Source organism: Nasonia vitripennis, chromosome 1 (assembly GCF_009193385.2).
Source record: "Nasonia vitripennis strain AsymCx chromosome 1, Nvit_psr_1.1, whole genome shotgun sequence".
Classification (NCBI taxonomy): Eukaryota; Metazoa; Arthropoda; class Insecta; order Hymenoptera; family Pteromalidae; genus Nasonia; species Nasonia vitripennis.
Window position 1 is genome coordinate 36,870,715 of NC_045757.1, and position 18,078 is coordinate 36,888,792.

Below are 18,078 nucleotides of genomic sequence, written 5' to 3' on the forward strand. Positions count from 1 at the left end.
GATAGGAGCGACGAGATGGGATTGTATCGTTGGATGCGTGATTGGATATTGAATTATTCTATTGTTGCGGCCTTAAGAACAGCAACGGATCGGGATAGTTATTCTATTACTGCGCCGGGAATATCGAAAGAAATTGATTTCAATTGCGGTAAAATACTCACAACAATTTATTCTAACGCGTAATTTGAAAGCGAGTCGCATCCTCTCTCGTTACTTCATTTGAGAACTCTTTGGATCCAGGCGTGTATCTTTATAAAAAACGGGGACTAGAAATGCCTTCGAAATGGAAATCACAGAGAACGTGGAAGTTTTAGAAGAGACGAAATGAGTCACATGTGTGGTTCACATGAGTCAGCGGTGAAAATCGCCTAGATGAATCCATGAAAATGTGAAATATCAGTTTCGTGCCAAGGACCTCATGCATTAATAGATAATTATGCGCTACGCGTATCACAACACACGATATGTAATAAATATAGTTTCCCGTTTTCAGAAAAAAAGTGAATCAAAGCGTTCTGATGAGCTGTTCCAGCTGGGACTGAATAAATTGTTGGCCAACAGCTGTTGACGAGGTTGTTGACCGATTTTGTTTCCGGCTTGCAATCGACTTTATAAATCGCGAATTAGTTGTATTAGCTGTACTAAGAATACACCTAAAAACTACTCGCGCGTCAGAAGCGTAATTTCTCAAAAACACCTACGCTCGTGGTAGTAAATTGCGAAAAAAGACGTCAAACGCGGAATAGCAACCTGCCATTCATAACAAACACTTTCCTTATTACCGCGTACACACCGTGCAAACTTTGGCTAATTTTAGACTTCAATTAGCATCCGCGATGACAAATACACCTACGCATTGTTAACCCCAGAGAAAAAAATCCAATTTTGGCTCCGTGCGTACTTTCCGTCTTATTCTCCTCTAGGAGTGTAAAAAACGACGATAAAACAAAATCCATCGCGCGCTCTTTCCTCGAAGGTGTTAGGAGGAATACTATACTACAATAGCCGCACACGCTCTCGAGGATGAAGTCATTGCGATTTGATTAAGTTGTGTGTGACGGCAACGAGTCCACGGATCATTTTCCTCCCGTGGAAGGCCTCTCCGCGATAATCACCGCGATGCACTGCACAAGAAATTTTCCGCGCCCTTCGTCGCGAAACATTCCTCCTTTCCCACTTCTTCTATACTTCTTCTTTTTTTTTCACCCGTTATACGATCCGCGGCGCGTCTCTTGCACAAATCGTAAAATTTGATTAGACGTTGCGAGGGAATTTTTTCAGATATTATTTACGCTCGCGTGATTACAGGGGAGTATGTTAACAATGTATCGCGAGAGAGGATGGTTTTATGGAATACGTTTTTCTCCTCCGCAGCGGCTCTGATTTATGGTCCAATAAAATGGAGTACCGATACACTGTGTGCGCCGGCGTGTAATTAACGCGTGAAATTACGTTGACGCAATATCGTCAGGTGAGAAAATCACTGTGCGTACGGGTCATGGATTTTCGTATCGGACAAAAAAAAGAGAGGATTAATACGCGCGAGCACGAAATCCTCCAGATACTATCCCCAGATCGCCGTTACAGATACCCGTCGCTTAGCGGAAGCCTCTCGCGCGCGAATCTACGAAATTTTAATTTTCTCCGTTCCGCGATAAATATTAACAGCTCTCGCGCGTCGCGGCATTGGCTGAGGGACCGCGCAGTAAAACGTGCTTATTAAAAATCCGGGAACGTCTATGTATATATGACATATAAATGACCGCGAGAAGTGACACGATCGCGTGCGAACCAGGCGCTCGGGGCGTTTGTTTCGACCGGCCAAAACTCGTTTTCTCTCGTTCTTTTTTTATTTTCTTTTTTTTTTGGCTGCAATCCAGTTCTTCCGCGCCCGACGACCCGACGCCGCGTAGTGGAGGCACGTACGCGAGATCCGGCGTGTATGTGTTTAATATATTTATTAGGGACGAGCGGAGATGTAATTTGTAGCAAAGTTATTCGCTGAGTGAATCGGCAAGCGGACCACTCGTATTAAAACGAGATTATCTCGCTTCGCTCTTCGAGCTAATAATTATACAATGTCGATTTCGCAGATGCGACAGCGGCGAACCGAAATGAAAACCTCTCGAAAAGTAGTGTCAAAGAAAAAAAATCACATTCACTCAGTCCATTACGCCTCCTTGTTCACGCGAGGTATAGAGGAGCCACTTATGCGCCCTTGGTGAACGCAATTTTTCACTCGTCCACGCGTATCCTCCGCGCGTTATAGAGAACAAGAAGGAAATGGAAAAATCGAAAAGTGACAGCATTGTCTCGATGGCGGGCGCGCGCCACATATATCAGGCGCGCGGGTGTGACAATGGGCCATAGTCCGAGCGGCGCCGACGATCTCCAGGTGATGTCTGTGTGATGCTATACACTGGGGCCCGTCGCGCACCTGCGGCTGCATCTGGTCGACTCCTTCGATTTTCCGCACGCGCACGCATAGAGCCGAGGTGGAAAATAGCGGGACGCGACGGGGATAATCAGTGTGGTATATGTATGTGAGTTTTTTTTTTCAAGGAGCTGCTCCGGAGCAGAGGACAGCTGCTGGGGGATGATATATCTGTGTGGTCGGGATAGGCGAGAGGGATATATAGAGTCGTGTCGAGTGGATATTCATGTATGACTGTCGGAGGTGTCCGGCTTTATACCGTGGAATAGTCGATTCAAACTGGAGCATGTTCGCGCACGATTCGATCTCTACAATAATTTACGAATTATTTAGTAAAAAATATGACACTTCGTATTTGATTGAATAAGAAACTAAAACTTTTCATTGTATACAAAAAGCACATATAGTAGAGTAAAAAACTCGTCGACAAAAAAGAGCACCGATAGAGACATCTGTAGCCGAAGTGGACAACCCGATCGCCAGCGTCCACACATGCTCTCCCGACCTCTCGACTCGCACGCGCATTAGCATAAATAACCCGAGCTCCCGCGGCGCGTGCGTCCACTCGAGCCAAGAGTATCTCCTCCTCTCAAAGAAGCTAGCTTCTTTACCGATCGCGACTCTCTGCCTTTATCGATCGCGACTGCTCCGCAAAAAACGATCCAACCGATCTGTTTCGATCTCCGCGCTCTTTCCTCCAGCCTTGCGCGCTCCACGTGCGCGAATGTGTGTCAGCGGGTCAGAATTCGCACGCCGCACACAAACGCAGGGCTCGTAGATCTAACCGCACACTAGCGCTCGAGGTAGCGCTGCTGCTGCGGTGTACATGTGCGCGTCTATACCGGCGAGCTATTTCACGAGCTGCGATAATAATAGAAAATGGTTGTGGATCGCGTGCGCGGAACGATCGAAGATTTTTAGAGCGACTGACCGGAGTATAGAGTAGGAAGTACAGTGTGTTGACGGATTTTACGGGAGATTGCGGTGTATTGTGATCCGCGGAAGAAATATTTAACGCTGCTCTATTTTTCGCGCTGTAATTTTATGAAAAATTCAGGAGCTGATTCTGATCTGCAGCTCGTCGGTAAATATGTACACACACGTGTACGGTTTTCGGGATCGATAAGTCACACTGTATCGTGCGGATCCTAGCAGTAACAACCCAGTTAAATTAATCAATAATTCAACCTTCGCGCAATCGTTTAACTACGCGTCAAAAAGCAAACGAACCTTTCACCACTATCTCCGCCGCCAGCAGCGTCTGGATCTCTCCCACGACGCTCCGTTTGCACACCTTCACGAAAAAAAAAACTCCTTCTCTCACTGAGAAACTCCGAAAAACCTCGACGGCGAGAACATCCGCACGAGAGAGAGAGAACAACGCGAACGACCCGACGAAATAGGCAACGAGACAGACAGGCTTTCTCGGGCAGCGCAGAGCCACTGAGCTCGAGCTCGCGCCGTTCCCGCCTTATCGATCTCGTTTTCTTGGCGTCGGCCCCGACGAGACGGCTTATACTCGCGCCGAAGAGTCGCGCCGAGCTCGGCACACTCTGTACCGGTTATTAAGTACCGGCCGTTCGATATTATTTTCGCGAGGGAGAGAGAGTTATTATAGCGGGGAAAGCCTTTGGGACGAGAGATGAAGTTCCCATTACTGGGCCGTATTTTTGGTACAAGGAAGTTCGCGGTGGAGATGACTTTACGTTGAATTGGTGATTGCGTTGGGAGAATTTTCCGAGAGTTGTGATTGTATTTCGGGAGCGCTTTGTGAGGGGTTCTCGGGATTGGAAAACGCGACACTTTTCCGGGGAAGATTCGAATTAGAAAATAAATGGAATCGGAAGATGCTATAATGGTATTAGAAGAGGCGAAGATTTTCCGCTGAAAAGTTAAATTGGAATAGCTGGACGTGAGAAATTTATTCGTCTTTACGACGGGAACTGACGTTTGGTGACAACGCATTACAGCTTTTGAACGAGCTTGGAAATATTACACGCTGACTTACAGTTTTTCATTTTTTTTTTTCAAAATGTGAATGACTCAGCTGAAAGTCAGCTCGCGACGATTGCTGTTTTTTATTATTTTTGTGACCATCTTTTATAATGCTTTCATAAATTGCGTCATATTCCAAAAATAGAATCGACCAATTTGTTTGAAAAGTCATAATTTCTAAATCCAATAACGATCAATTATTCTGTACTTAGTGTTAGTCAATTTGTGTGTACGAAAAATATTTCTCCTTCTACGTGACCCACCGACTTCAAACTGTCTAATACCGTTCGCAGCGCCTACTTACTATACACTTAGTGCGTCGGTACTAAGAGTCACGAATGAAAAAATAAGAGGTCAACGAGCGCGAGATGCTCGACGAGCATACGTCAACTTATTCCAGTCATCGTCTACAAGCACGAGAGAACGCGAAAATCGCGAGAGCAAAAAATCAGGTTTGCGCGTGTCTTGCAATACACTTCCTAACAATGTGGCATCGATATAGGTTCGTATTTTTATCTGGAATCTCTTATAGTCTATTCGCCTTGTCTTTAATTGGCAGTACAGCATTGCCGGCCAGATTAATAACTGGATGGAACTACCTTGCATGTAACGCGTGCTCCAATTAGACGCCCAGACGCAGCAAACAATGTATAAACATCTAATTGAATTATTTAAATTCCGATCGATGTAATAATAGTCCGCGATCTCGTTAAATTCAGTTTAATAAAACATAAGATGGACTTATCGCGATCTTGAGACGTTAGACGCATCAGCGATACATTTTTTTTTTCAGTTACAATTTTTTACCATAACTTTTCTCGTTTTACGAACCTTTCAACGAATTCTAATGGCCAACCGTTGCACATAGTAACAAAGCGCTTTGTCGAACAAACGCTAATTTTCACGATGACACACAGGAAAAGCAATCAAGCAATTACCTGCTCGAAGAAAAAACACACAGAAGTGCTCCAGCAAAGTTCGTAAATCCAGGCTACAACACGCTTCTGAAAGTGCGAAGCAGAATGAAAACAGAGAAGGAGACGCTTGGGTTATTAGCGCGCGGTCGCCAAGGTCTGAGCGTTGCATAATATTTCAGCTTAGCGGCGGTAGTGCAGTTATAACGAATGCGTAACAGTCTATAACGCGCAGCTTCTTGCCAGTGTGTACGGGCACGGAATAAGCGGCATTTCCGTTCTATACCGCGCCGGGAGAGCCGGTTTGTTGATCGAACTAAACGCTAATTTGGCGCGCGTCCGTTTTTGCATTTCTCGGTAGATGCACGGGAAAGGTGGACTCGTCACGTTTTATTTAAATGAAAATAATGGAAAATTGTAATACTTGGTTATATCTTCAAGATTATTATATGTGGATTTTTAAACGATTTAATTTTACCTGCGTTAGCTGCTGCTGTCTCAAAGACGCGTAGTTTTCAAAGATAACCCCGTCTTTTCTTATCTCTCGTTGAAGAGAATTTTTTTTTTCTGAAGAAAACTTATCAACTGCACAATCTGTTAGCTTGCGAAACGTTCCTTCGCGCACCGATACTCGACGGCTTGTGATGGATCTGAAAGACGCCAATAACGAATAGACTTCCAAGGTTGGCCCGAGTATAGTGTCGAGTTCACGCCCACGCACTGCTTCGCCCACGAAATTCCTGGTCTCTTCCGACTTCCTTTCTAACGCCTTTTCCGTACTTTTTTTCTCGAGAGGAGTATTTTCTCTGAGTCAGTGATTCCTGTAACAGACGAACATCAGCTTATATGAATTTAAATTGATTCTCCAGAAGTGACGAAAAAAGTTTAAATTAAAATGTTAAAACACTGGGAACATGAATCTCTTTTATTATTTAAAGAACTAAAATCGCTATAGTAATATTAACACTCTGGCATCAGACTACTAATTGCATTATCAAAAAAAAAACTATATTGACCTAGTCACTTAACAACCTCAGCAGCGTAAAATAAAAACAGAATCCACACTATCATCGCAATTCTAAACAAACTCCGATAACAAACTGACTCACCCAAGATCGATACGAGCACCTCTTTCTCCTCTGCGCTGCTCCAAAAACTTTTCCGCGACTCCGATCGAACCCGGTGAATTTAGACACTTTTCAACAGACTCCAAAGCACCGAAAAACAAAGCCGGTACAGCCCAAAAGCTATCAGGATACAAACGAAACGACGAGTGAAGCCAAAAACGCGTGCGGCTAAGTGCGACGGATAGCACGTTGTGTGTACGTCGTCGGCTCTCTCGCGGCATACGTGCATAGATTCCGCGTGAGAGCAGTGGGGGCGAGACTGACTACGTCTCGCTCGCGCGCACGAACTGCGTATACCTATACACATACGTTTACACGCGAGACGTATATACCGGTATAGAAGCACGAGAGCTCGGACTTTAACTTGTGCCTGTGTTTGGTTTGTTGTGTAGGCTGCTGGTGCGAAGGTAGATGTGTATAGTGTGTGTAGAGCTAATTGAATGCGCAGTTGCGGGATTTGCTTTAATTGAGGCTCGTTTACTTTTTGCTTTTTATTATTGGGCAGCCGACAGCGGGTTTTACGCGACGGTTCGTGGATGTTAGTTTTACGATTGATCGTGTGTTTTTTTCTTGTTATTGTTGCTATTTTGGCCTATTTTCGTCGTGGGAGAATACGCTGTTGGACAAAAGTTGTTCGTATTTATATCGATTCGTTTTAAAATAGCTCACAGTGTAGGTGAACAGAAATTGAGTTATTTCGAACTATTTCTAACGTAAGAGCAGAGTTTGACTTTCATGTTTGAAGCGCATCAATGATTCAAACGCCAAGTATTTTTATAGCTATGAAATATACATCCAAGTTGATAACGTTCAAACGTCCATTCAAAAGTAATTTTTCGATCTAAATTATTAATGTTAGTTGTCGCAAAAAAAAATAATAATAATTAATTCTCGGTATTGTCGCATTAATTATTTAACACCGATTAGGCAATGTGTGCCAGTCAATCAAACATTTTACAGTTGCTCTTACTGCAGCTTTTAAATACCGTTCGAGCTGCCGCCGGTAATTCACGGAATCTAACCAACCGAGCAAGTAGTGTGGGGCAGGGTCCATAAGGCGCTAATCAAAATTGCTCGATAACGAACGAAAAAAAAAATAGATTGTTCGTAGAATCGAGATGCACCTCTAGTTCACGGAATCGTCATAGTCGAACTATAGCTCAATTATAAAATAAGCCGCGCTGTATATATGTATAGTAGGGTCTCGAGCGCGATATACACGAAACCGAAAGGGAAAGACGTGAATCGCGCCGGTCATCATGGCTAAGTGAAAATGCCTTGATCTAGTTCTTTTAATACGTTGGAGGAGTCACAGTGGAAAATTCTTATGTAGGTTTTCCTGCATGTCGCTGAGATGCATTCTGTTATACGATGAAGTTGTCATTTTTTGCGGATGTTAGTGCTTGTTTGTCAAGTAATGACTATAGTTTGCTGCAAAAGAACGTGATAAAAATAAGAAAATTGTTGATTTAAAAAAAGCATATTATTTTTCGTTTCTAATTTTATGAACCAGTCGAGTCACAGTATTGATCGGGTAGTACAGTAAATACAACGTACCACTAAAAGTTACTATTTGCTCGCAGGTAAAAAGAATGCATGAATCATTCCGTGCACTTATCGAAAAATCTTTGCTGCGCACATTTAGTAGCGAAAACTTTAAAGTATTCAAAGTGGGAAAAACCCGAAGACCTACGGATATCATTACGTCCATCCACCGACTTCCTTTGCTACTGCGTAACACCGATTCTCTAGCAAAAATATTTCAACTGCTTAATTACAATTATCTGATTTTCAAATGCTTAAAAGTTTAAATCCGCCGACATCTCGGGTAATGCCAGATTATATTTTAAAAAATTTATACCGATTCAATACTCACCAACGCAAACCTCGGGTGACAACTCTCGGTATAACATCTCCACGAGATCCATCGATACTCACCCATATCAGCTCGGCTAACCCAAGCGAACGAACTCTCCGCAGCGGCAAAAGAGAGACAGGAAGTAGCAGCGCAAGAGAGACGGAGAGACACTCGCGATGGCAATTATAGGCCCAGTGTTTCACGAGGAAGCGAGAAATGGGGCTTCGGAGCGAATCTACCAATCGGCAGGAGTTTGAAGGCATCGCCACGCCCAGCAACCGCGGGTTGTTGAGCTCGCGCTCCTCGCTCACCTTCTCTTTCTCCGCGAGCGAGAGATGCTGAGGGGAGAGTCTGCGGATAGCTGGGTAACAATTGTCCGCGGACACCTGTCGCTACTCCTCGCTTCTCTCCATAACCCTTCTCCCAGCTGTATTACGCACACCCGTGCACTGATTTGTTCGAATTTTACCCCGAGAGATTTTTCCGTTTGGATTATAATGGAAAATTTTTCAAGACCCGGAGTCCGGGGGTTTGTCCATCGATTTTAGCATAAGCGACGCGCTGCGATGTGGAAGCGTTGCCGGAGTCGGTCAATAGTTTCGCGGGTGACTGGCGGTGCGCGCGCGATGGTGATTGTGCAACGGGGAGCCATTATTATTGCAACATGGGCTCAAGATGGCGGCTAGAGCAACAAGGACATGAAAACTGCTGTATTAAGACGCCAGCTGGTCTATGACGTGTAGCTTTAGGATTTCGATTTTGTTTTGCAGTAGTTAGTGATTTTTCGACTGTTTATTCAGATACTCAAGTGTATCGTCCCGTAATTAAAAACTTAATTCTAACAATTCAAAAAACTACGTAAAAGTTTCCAAAATCCAACCATTTGTTTATGTAATACCGATTACATACTCGCTTTTTGCCCCTACGAGCCATTCATTTTCATCAGTCAAAGCCTTCAACAATAACCGACAAAGCCCAGAACGTGGAGTTTTTGCGAAGCTTCGACACCTTCTTATACCGATCTTTCGCATTCTATTCATTCAAGCTCGCGCGAATCGCCGATCGGTTCAGGCACGTCCACCACCTGCGTGACAATCGCGTAATTGAATCAATTAACGCGATAAGCCGTGCAGTTGTGCAAGGATCGCGCCCACAAGTGAAAGCTATAAGGAGATCCCCCCGATCATCGTTCCTAGAAGCAGGTTCGAGGGACGCCGTCGTCAGAGCGTCAAAGGCCGCGACTGGAGCTCGCTTTACTTTGTCGCACGAAATTGATTCCAGAGCACAGCGCTGGAAAGTCGGTAATTTTTTGCACGAGCATTCCTTCGATGGTTGCGCTTATTTCGGATGAATCTGCGTGCACGAATTCTTCTTCAGAAAAAGTCTCTTGATATTTTTAATTCTTACTTTTATCCACTTTTACTAACTTTAATACAATTTTGAGGAAAAAAATTATATTTTTACAATTACTCTTGTATGGCTTGAGCTGCTCTATCTCGAGCAACGGATCCAACCCGTGCATCGACTGCAGCTGCGCCGAGTCGAAAGTTTCGTGGAAATGTGACGGGCACGAAGCCCGCGATCGACCTGCGTCTCGATCATCCAATATCGAGTCCCGCTGTGTCTCGGAATCATCGGAGCAATACGACGAAAAGACGCAGATCGAAATGTTCATTACTGTATCGACACTGTTACCTTTCTTGGGGACCAGATCATTCCTTCACCTGACTTCGAGAAGTTTGGACGCGCGTAGATGGACGCATCTTCGCTCGAGTGTTCGTACCGTGTGTAAGTTCGGTTCTTAAAATATAATTTGCTTCGAAGTGCACAAGTCTAAACAAAAGAATCGTCGAAGTGCGCGAAATCTCCGATCGCAGCGAAAAAGGTGAAGAAGTGACCGGCTGATTCATCGTCCGAATGTTCAACAACGTTACAGCGACGTTTGCACAATCGAGCGCAGTAAGCAGACTAGGTGCGAGTGTCAACAAACCAACGATAAATTAGCGCGGCTCACGTGCGATCGCGCGACTATAAGCAACGTACAATACACGGATAAGATCATATCCGTTGCGACGATGCACAGCTGCTGACGCGACGACATTCCACGAAGCTCTTTTTCTCGCCGGACAATGAGATCTGCATCACTCGCGTGATTGCCAATCATTTGACGCTTTTTGCCAAGAGGTACCCACTGCCGACGGGCTAAGGTAAACGTTGCGATGCGGCGCGAGCGAGTGAGCGTGTGGATTTTTGCTTGCCGATGGACGGTCGTTCGATCTTGGCTGATGCTTGTGGAGTTGGTGTTTTTGAGCAGATTTAATCCTGGATAAATGTTAATAAAAAGAATCAATTCGTCATTGAGTATATAGCTATCAATTGGCGTGAAATAATTAATAATAAATAATACTTTAATCTTATTTCTATTAAAAATTGTTGAATTCGTCGCCAATTTGGTATCTGTTGCCTTTCGATCAATATTCATCTGTACCAGTAATGTCGAATTTGTCTATAATTTTTATCCTTTTTTCACAAGCAATCGTTAGCCCACTTCTGTGTTACCATAGTACGAAAGAATCCGAGAGGCCCGGGGTAAAGAAGGTCCATACGATGATTTGCGAATCCAGACTCGGCCATTTTGGATAGCCTTTCGAGGCCTTTGATTGATCGCGTTTTTTGCGTCTTTTATTCGGTCTGGCCCTCGATTAAAAAGTTTAACCTGCGATGGCTGTACGATGTTTTCACGATGGCTGTTACATATTGTTGGAATATTTAGAAGGTTGAATTTACACATGCCTTCTTACACGCATGGATCTTATTTTTGGTGTTCTGATTCGAGATTGATTTTTTCAGACAACTTTTCTTGTTACTCGAAGTAATGTTATCGACTCCTGCTCAGTAACAGTTATAAAATAAACGTACCTCTCAGAAATATTACAGTCCGAAAGTGTCGGCCGCAGATTATAAAAGCTGTGCGCAACACCAAAATTTTTATCTTAATCAGCAAAACGTCACTGATGGACGAGCTTAGGACTGCATATAAATTACTTTCTTTCGCGCGCTTGCATTTTAATCCACCGGTTGAGTAACACCTCGTGATCACCGATGAACCATACTTATTAACACATCATACTTCTTATAATGTATTAAGCAAAGGATATACTTTTTAATAAAATCCACGACCGATTACAATTGTCGATCACCGAGTACCTCCCAAAAAGACCATCCGATCAAAAATCGTGCCGTCTCTCCTTACGCTCCTGCGCACGCATTATTCCGCGCGTTTGCAGTCATACGTGCCAGCGTCTGTTCCATATAGCACACGGAATCGACTGATGCGCTGCTCGAACTCTCATTGTATCCTGCGCCACGACGATGTTCAATGGCATTCCATTCCGCTCGTTCCATTCATCCGATCGGCTGCCGATTCGAGATGTGATTCCGCGAGACTGACAACCTAACGCACAGCTGTTATTTTTAACGAGGACTTTTATAAATACAGGCTAGATGCGCTGTAACAAGGCGGAAGCGAGGAAGTCGATCAGTTTCACCGTAATTGGTGCGATGTTCTTATTTTCTCTGTTTTTCAATGATGGAGCGCATTGGTTCAGTGATCTGGAGTTTGTTCATTTGATCACGGATCGCTTGAATTTCATACCGACAATGAACAGCACTTGGCTTAGTTTTCAGAATAAAAAGTTTCATTCAAGCAGACAGCCACCGTCGGATCTCAACTTCACCGATACCCTTTCATCACCAAATTCTTCGGTCCCTTTGATTAGCAGAGGTGAATATCAGCGTCTTCCCTCACATTGAATTATAACTAATCGCGCATTTTCTAAACCCACAGCCGAAGTGAGTCACCTCCTTTTCTCAGCTCTCGTTATATATCGTCAAAAGACGAGCCGTCAGAAACCGATGAAACAAAGCCAGCGCGGCAAACGCTTCTTCTTCGATCTTCGCAGCCCTTCGCGCGCGCGCGCGCGCACGTATAGGACGGCGAAAGCGCTCGTATCGTCTTACACGTGCAGCGAACCGTGGGAGGAAGCAACGCATACGCGCACGTAGGCTGACGAATATTCGGCCGCGCGCGAATCAAAGGATCCATGCAAAGAGTGACGCAATCGAAATACCTGCGGCATACCGCGGCGCACGCAGACTGATCCCGAGAATCTCGCGCGCGAGCGAGGCGCGAGTTTGGGAATTTTCGGATACGAACATGAGACAGTTGTTCTATACAATGTCGAATTCTTTCGGGCCGATCGTTGATCGATGCCAGTGTATGAGAATTAAGATTGTCGCGCGTTCAGGAATGCGTCCCGGGCATTTTGATCGAATTATCCCGAAGTAAAACGACTCGCACGCTAATCGGCCACACCCTTCCGCCCTTTGCTCTCTCTCCCTCTCCCCCTCTCTCTCTCTCTCTCTCTCTCTCTCTGCGTCCGCTGCAAATTGCCTCCGGACTGTCCGTCCCCCGCGCTCTGTGGTAATTGGCGAGGCTGATCCCGCTGGGCGTTTTTCTCGGGCCGGCCTCTTTCACTTTGCCGCGCGCGCGATTGCAATTACCCGCGCAGCCCGAGCAACGGTTCTTCATCTGTCGCATGTCGCGATTTGGAGAAATCCTTGACACGCCGCGCATCGAAAATCAACGACCCCGATAAGAACGTTCACCTGCGTCGTTCTATACGCGGCGGGCGAGGCAATTTTCCAATAGACCTGCCAAAGAGAATGAGCTCTCGCTCGCAGCAGAACCGGAAGTGGAAGCTATGGCCGCGTCGCCGCGCCGCCCTGTCATCTGTGCAGTTTGCTCGTAAAGGCATCTCCGCCCACCTGCAGCCGACTGATTGACTTTTGCCGCGCGCGATTGTCATCTCTGTGCGCAGTGTATAGGGTACTATGGCCGTTCGCAGAAGCGCCGGCGCGAGGATTGCGATATTTATGGGAGCCGTTCGCGCGACCCAGTTGCGCTAATTAGCGCATGGACAATGGACGGACGCGAGCGCGCTTTGGCTTTCCGCGATTGCTTTTACATCTCTCCCTCGCTTGTTCTCTGCCGAGGCGTGAGAAGAGGTCGACGGCTCCGGGTTTATGCGATGTGCGAAATACGGGGAAAAGCTCGGCGGTACCGGGAGGTCATCAAAGGGAGTGTGTATAGGGAGGAAATGGAAGTATTACGGAGGCCGGTGTCTAAAATAACAATACGAGTAGCACTATCTAAGGCTGAAAAAGTCGACAGCGTTTTAATTGGTTTTTTAGCAGCGCTACCCTTGTAGAACACGACTTATAACTATTAGACGTGTACGACGTTGAAATCCCAGCGCAGGTATAATCGCTGTGACTAATATAGCGCCGGCGAGAGCGAAATTTCTGAAATCAGTAGTCAGCGCAAAATTTCGCAAAAGAGCCCCAATAACTATTCCACGGAAGCGCTAAGCATTTCACAGCTCTCAGGCCTCACATCTTTTCCGCCCTCCTCCGAATGCCTCGCTATAAATCGTCCGCGCATCGAGAGACTTCAGCCTCCACCCGCCCCTGCACAAAGCGACGGCGACACCCGTATACACGCGTTATAACACACGACTACCGTCGAGTCGGCACACGAAGAAGACATCCGAAAGGCCTCCTCTCTCTCTCTCTCTCTCTCTCTCTCTCTCTCTCTCTTGATTAATGTCGCCAGATTCTCCCCGGCATATAATGCACATAAAAACGCCGGGACGATTCCGCCAGTCGTAAAGGTGTGTCGGCTTCTTTACCAGAAGCAAACTATGTATCTCCCGCGGACTCGAGGCTATAACGTGCGCGCAGAGATACACTTTCGAAAGCCGCTCTGACTACTTCTCCGGAGGTTGCGGTCGAACGGCCGAACGTCTCTGTCGACTTCGGGGGGGCCATTATTGCCTTTACGAGCTACACGAGGGGGGAAAACGCCACCCGCGGCTCTCTCGCGCGACGGCGACTACGACGCTGTAGAGCGGCGCGGACACAATGCGAGATGCTCCTCTGGGTGTTCGCACGTAGGTAGATTTCGAATGTGGGAGGGACGAGAGCCGGGCAAAGAGAGAAAAGAGCGTGAAACTAGGGGAGAATCAATGTTATACCAATAAACGCCGCTTATGTGCGAATGTCTCGGTACGGAGGAATGTGGGCGTAGACTTGTGATGCAGTTTACGCGGTGCGCGCATTGTGCGCCGGGATTAGGACGAGGAATTTTACGTTCCGGCTCCTTTGTATCGAGCTCTCAATGATGCGCGCGTTTGCTAACAAACAGGGTGATCGAGTGGCCTCGTATATTTTTTTTTTCTTTCGAATGGCAGCAATAACTCTCCCGTTAAGTTCTTCTGACGCGAACGAGCGGAAGCGATATGGGGTTGATAAAAGAGTGCTATACTTTGTCGTCGATTCAATATCCTTTTTAATGATCCCGAATGGAGTCTAGTTGCGCCACTCGAACTCCGTAATAACGCGAGAAAAATTAGAAAGCAAGAGCCGGAAGCCGGTACTAATGGTTTTCCTTTCAATCCGCAGCCTTTTCGGAAGTTTGTACGTCCCGCTTATCGGCTCTTCGTATCTCGAGGTCGTGCGCGAAGATGATTTCGAGCTTTCATTCTCGACGAGCAGTGACGATGCATCAGGTGCAGTGCGGCGATGATCTGGTTGGGAAGATTTTTCGTCGAGTAAGCGTCGCTGGAAAAGCCGCGCTGTCTGGCTCGATCGGTTTTCTTTTTATCTACACCTCGTGTAAGACTACGGGAGGATTGTTGAACGCGGTTGTGAATGAAACTTATGAATGATCCGGAGTGTCGTAAGCATCTCGCTCGTATTGATAATCGACCGTTATATCAATCAAGAGGCTTTTGTGCAGAATCTATTAAAAATAATACTGGATAATGCATTGCTCAACAGATAAAAGCACAAGTTCAAAGCATGGATAGAACTATAATCAAAATAAATAGTTTGAGAAATTTAAAATACCAATCGACTTTTTTAGAGTGTATTATTTCTCCGCGGATAAATTCCTCAAAATTCTCCCTTCCGGCAGACGGAAAAGCGTGTCCCAGACAGTCGCACACACACGCGCGCAGAAGTTAAAACGCTCTCCGGTCTCTCTAATGATCCGAAACCTGATTGCGTTCTATACCGCTCTCGACCGCCGGGCAGCCTAAAGAGAAAGAAAAATCTCTCGAGAAGGGCTGGAGTGAGAGAGGAGCTGAAACTGCACGCATGCCGATGCTGCGCGCGCGCGTCATTAGCAGCGAGTAGCTTGTTAAATCGGCGAGTAATGGCGGCGCGGCGTTTGACACAAAAGACACACGGGGGGCTCACGCGACCGTTATTAGGCGCGAGTAGCGCGCTCTATGCGTTATATACATCGAAGCCAGAGAATCATTATTCTAATGGAGCAGGTAAAATGCAATAAAACCTTGCTAGAGACTGGTCGCTTATGTAGAGCTATAGTTTGAGAGGAAGGATATAGAGATGTTGCTTTTTGTGGTTGTGCTACGCGTAGACTATTTTTCATAACGTTTCTTAGCGAACATGGCGAGCAGTGTTGAATTACTGGCTAATAGGTATAAGGTGATTGTGTTTTCGACCCTCGTTATACACCCCACGGTTTGATAGTCGGCGGTATCGGAACAGGTTTGGCCGGAGAGTGCGGGCCCTATAAAAACCGTAATAGAGTGCAATCAAAATGCACTTTGATACGATTGTGTGCAAAGCTGATTTTAAATTAATCACCCCGCGAATAACTCCCTTTTTACCCGATGCCACATGATATGGTCGTTAGGTTTTATTATACGCCGTCAAATTATCATTCTTTCTGGCAATCAGCGAGTATGTCGTACTCTGTTATTTATTTTAAAATAATCCATCGAAACTGCTCCCCTCCGGCCGTAATTCACGTCCCCTCGTTATTTATCATCCGCAGCAGCGAGTGAAAAGTCGCGGCGGCGCATCACGTCTTCTTTAGCATCCGCGTAACTCGGCATCTCTCCACGCAGGACATCGACGTTCAGCGTGTACAGCACGACAAGAACGTGCCGGACATAGCAGAGCGCGTGTACCTCGTCGTGTAGTCTCGGCGGCGGCGGCGGCGGCGGCAGCGGCAGCGGCAGTTTTTCTTTCGGGAGCATTACGCGCAATTACTCGCCGGGGTGGCCCCACGGTATGTCCGACAAACGGTTATGAGAAAGCTACAGCAGCAGCCTCTTTAACTTCTTACTTTGGCTTCACGGCGGGCAACTTCGAATCCTCGGCGACGGTATGACTGAGAGCCAGCCTTTAACTGTTTACGGCGTGAACGTGTGTGTGGCGGGAGATCGTTAAGCGGCTGTTGCGTTAATTAGCCGCTCTTTCGTAATAATTGCTGCTGCTGCTCTTGTGAGAAGACAATTTTCTGATTTTCAACTCCTTTTTTTGGGCTGGAAAATTTTCTGCAGACGGGGAGCTTTTTGCCAGGACGGGAAGCGGCGTCTGAGCCTTTGGCGAGAGACTACTTGGCTTTAATGACAAATGGCGGCTATGTGACGGAATGCCAGCGACGCTGACGGGAGTTTAAATAGACTGACCTGCAGCGACTGAGGCGGTAATTTTTTACTATCCGTACGTGATTTTGCGAACGTTTGAATTTACGCGAGCAGTTATACATTATACGAATTAGAACAACTGATCCCATTACATATACCGATAATAGCCGTAGCTGCTGGAGAATGTTGCAACGGCACTAGGACATTATGTCACCCTTACGTAAAATCGAACTGTCCATTCCACGAAATTCCGAGCCGTGTAAACTGTATCCCCGGAGAAAATCAATATTGAGCCATCAAAGCGTCCACCCTCACTTATCCAGCGAGAAACAAGCATTCACCGACCAATAATCGCTCGGTTCCAGCGATTATCCATAGCAAAAAGCCAAGCTCCGCTTGGCAACAGAAAAGAATGTACACACCCTCCCGCTTTAACGGCTAAATTTCCCTTCGGAAAACACGCGTCCGCAGCAAAGTACACAACTAGACTCTCGAAAAAGGGAACAAAACGCCGAGTCCCCGCAAAATTTCCCCTCTTCGGCCGACAACATTACGCTTTTGTGCGGATCCGCAGTGAGAGAGCTGCTGAGCAGCGGGCCACGCAAACTCCGACCTGTGCGGTCTCCAGAGATGACACCAGGTGAGAAAGAGAGAGAGAGAGAGAGAGAGAGAGAGAGCCGGAACGCGTTTCCGGTGCCCCTTTGACGTTTCGCCGCGCTCTCTCGGCGGGGGTCGCGTGCCGCGCGCGACCCGGAATGTCGGGATGATTCTTCTTTTCGCGCCGACGCCGATGAAGCCGTTACAGAGACAGAGAGCGACTTTGCATGCCGGTTTTCACGATTATTCCATCGGACTGTGTCGGTGGACAAAGGGACGAGTTGATGCTTTAAGGCGATTAAGGGGCGGGGTGGAAATAATAGTCAGCGTGTCGCAACGTTTTGCCGCGACATTTCTGCAGGAGAGCAGCGGAATCGATCGTTTAAGACTCTATTTAATCGGGCGATCTGTAATTACGTCCCTTTAATGAGCGTCCAATCGCAATATTCCAAGAAACGGGAGCGTGTCGCAGTGCTACTGCTGCTGCTGCTGACGCTGGGAGAGAAAAAAACGGTGAAGGGAAGTGAACTAACCGTAGAAAAAATGTGCGAGCTCCGATGATTAGTGCGCAAGAGTTGACGACTCTTTTTCAGCAGATGTAACGGATGAACTATGAAACTCACGCATGCAA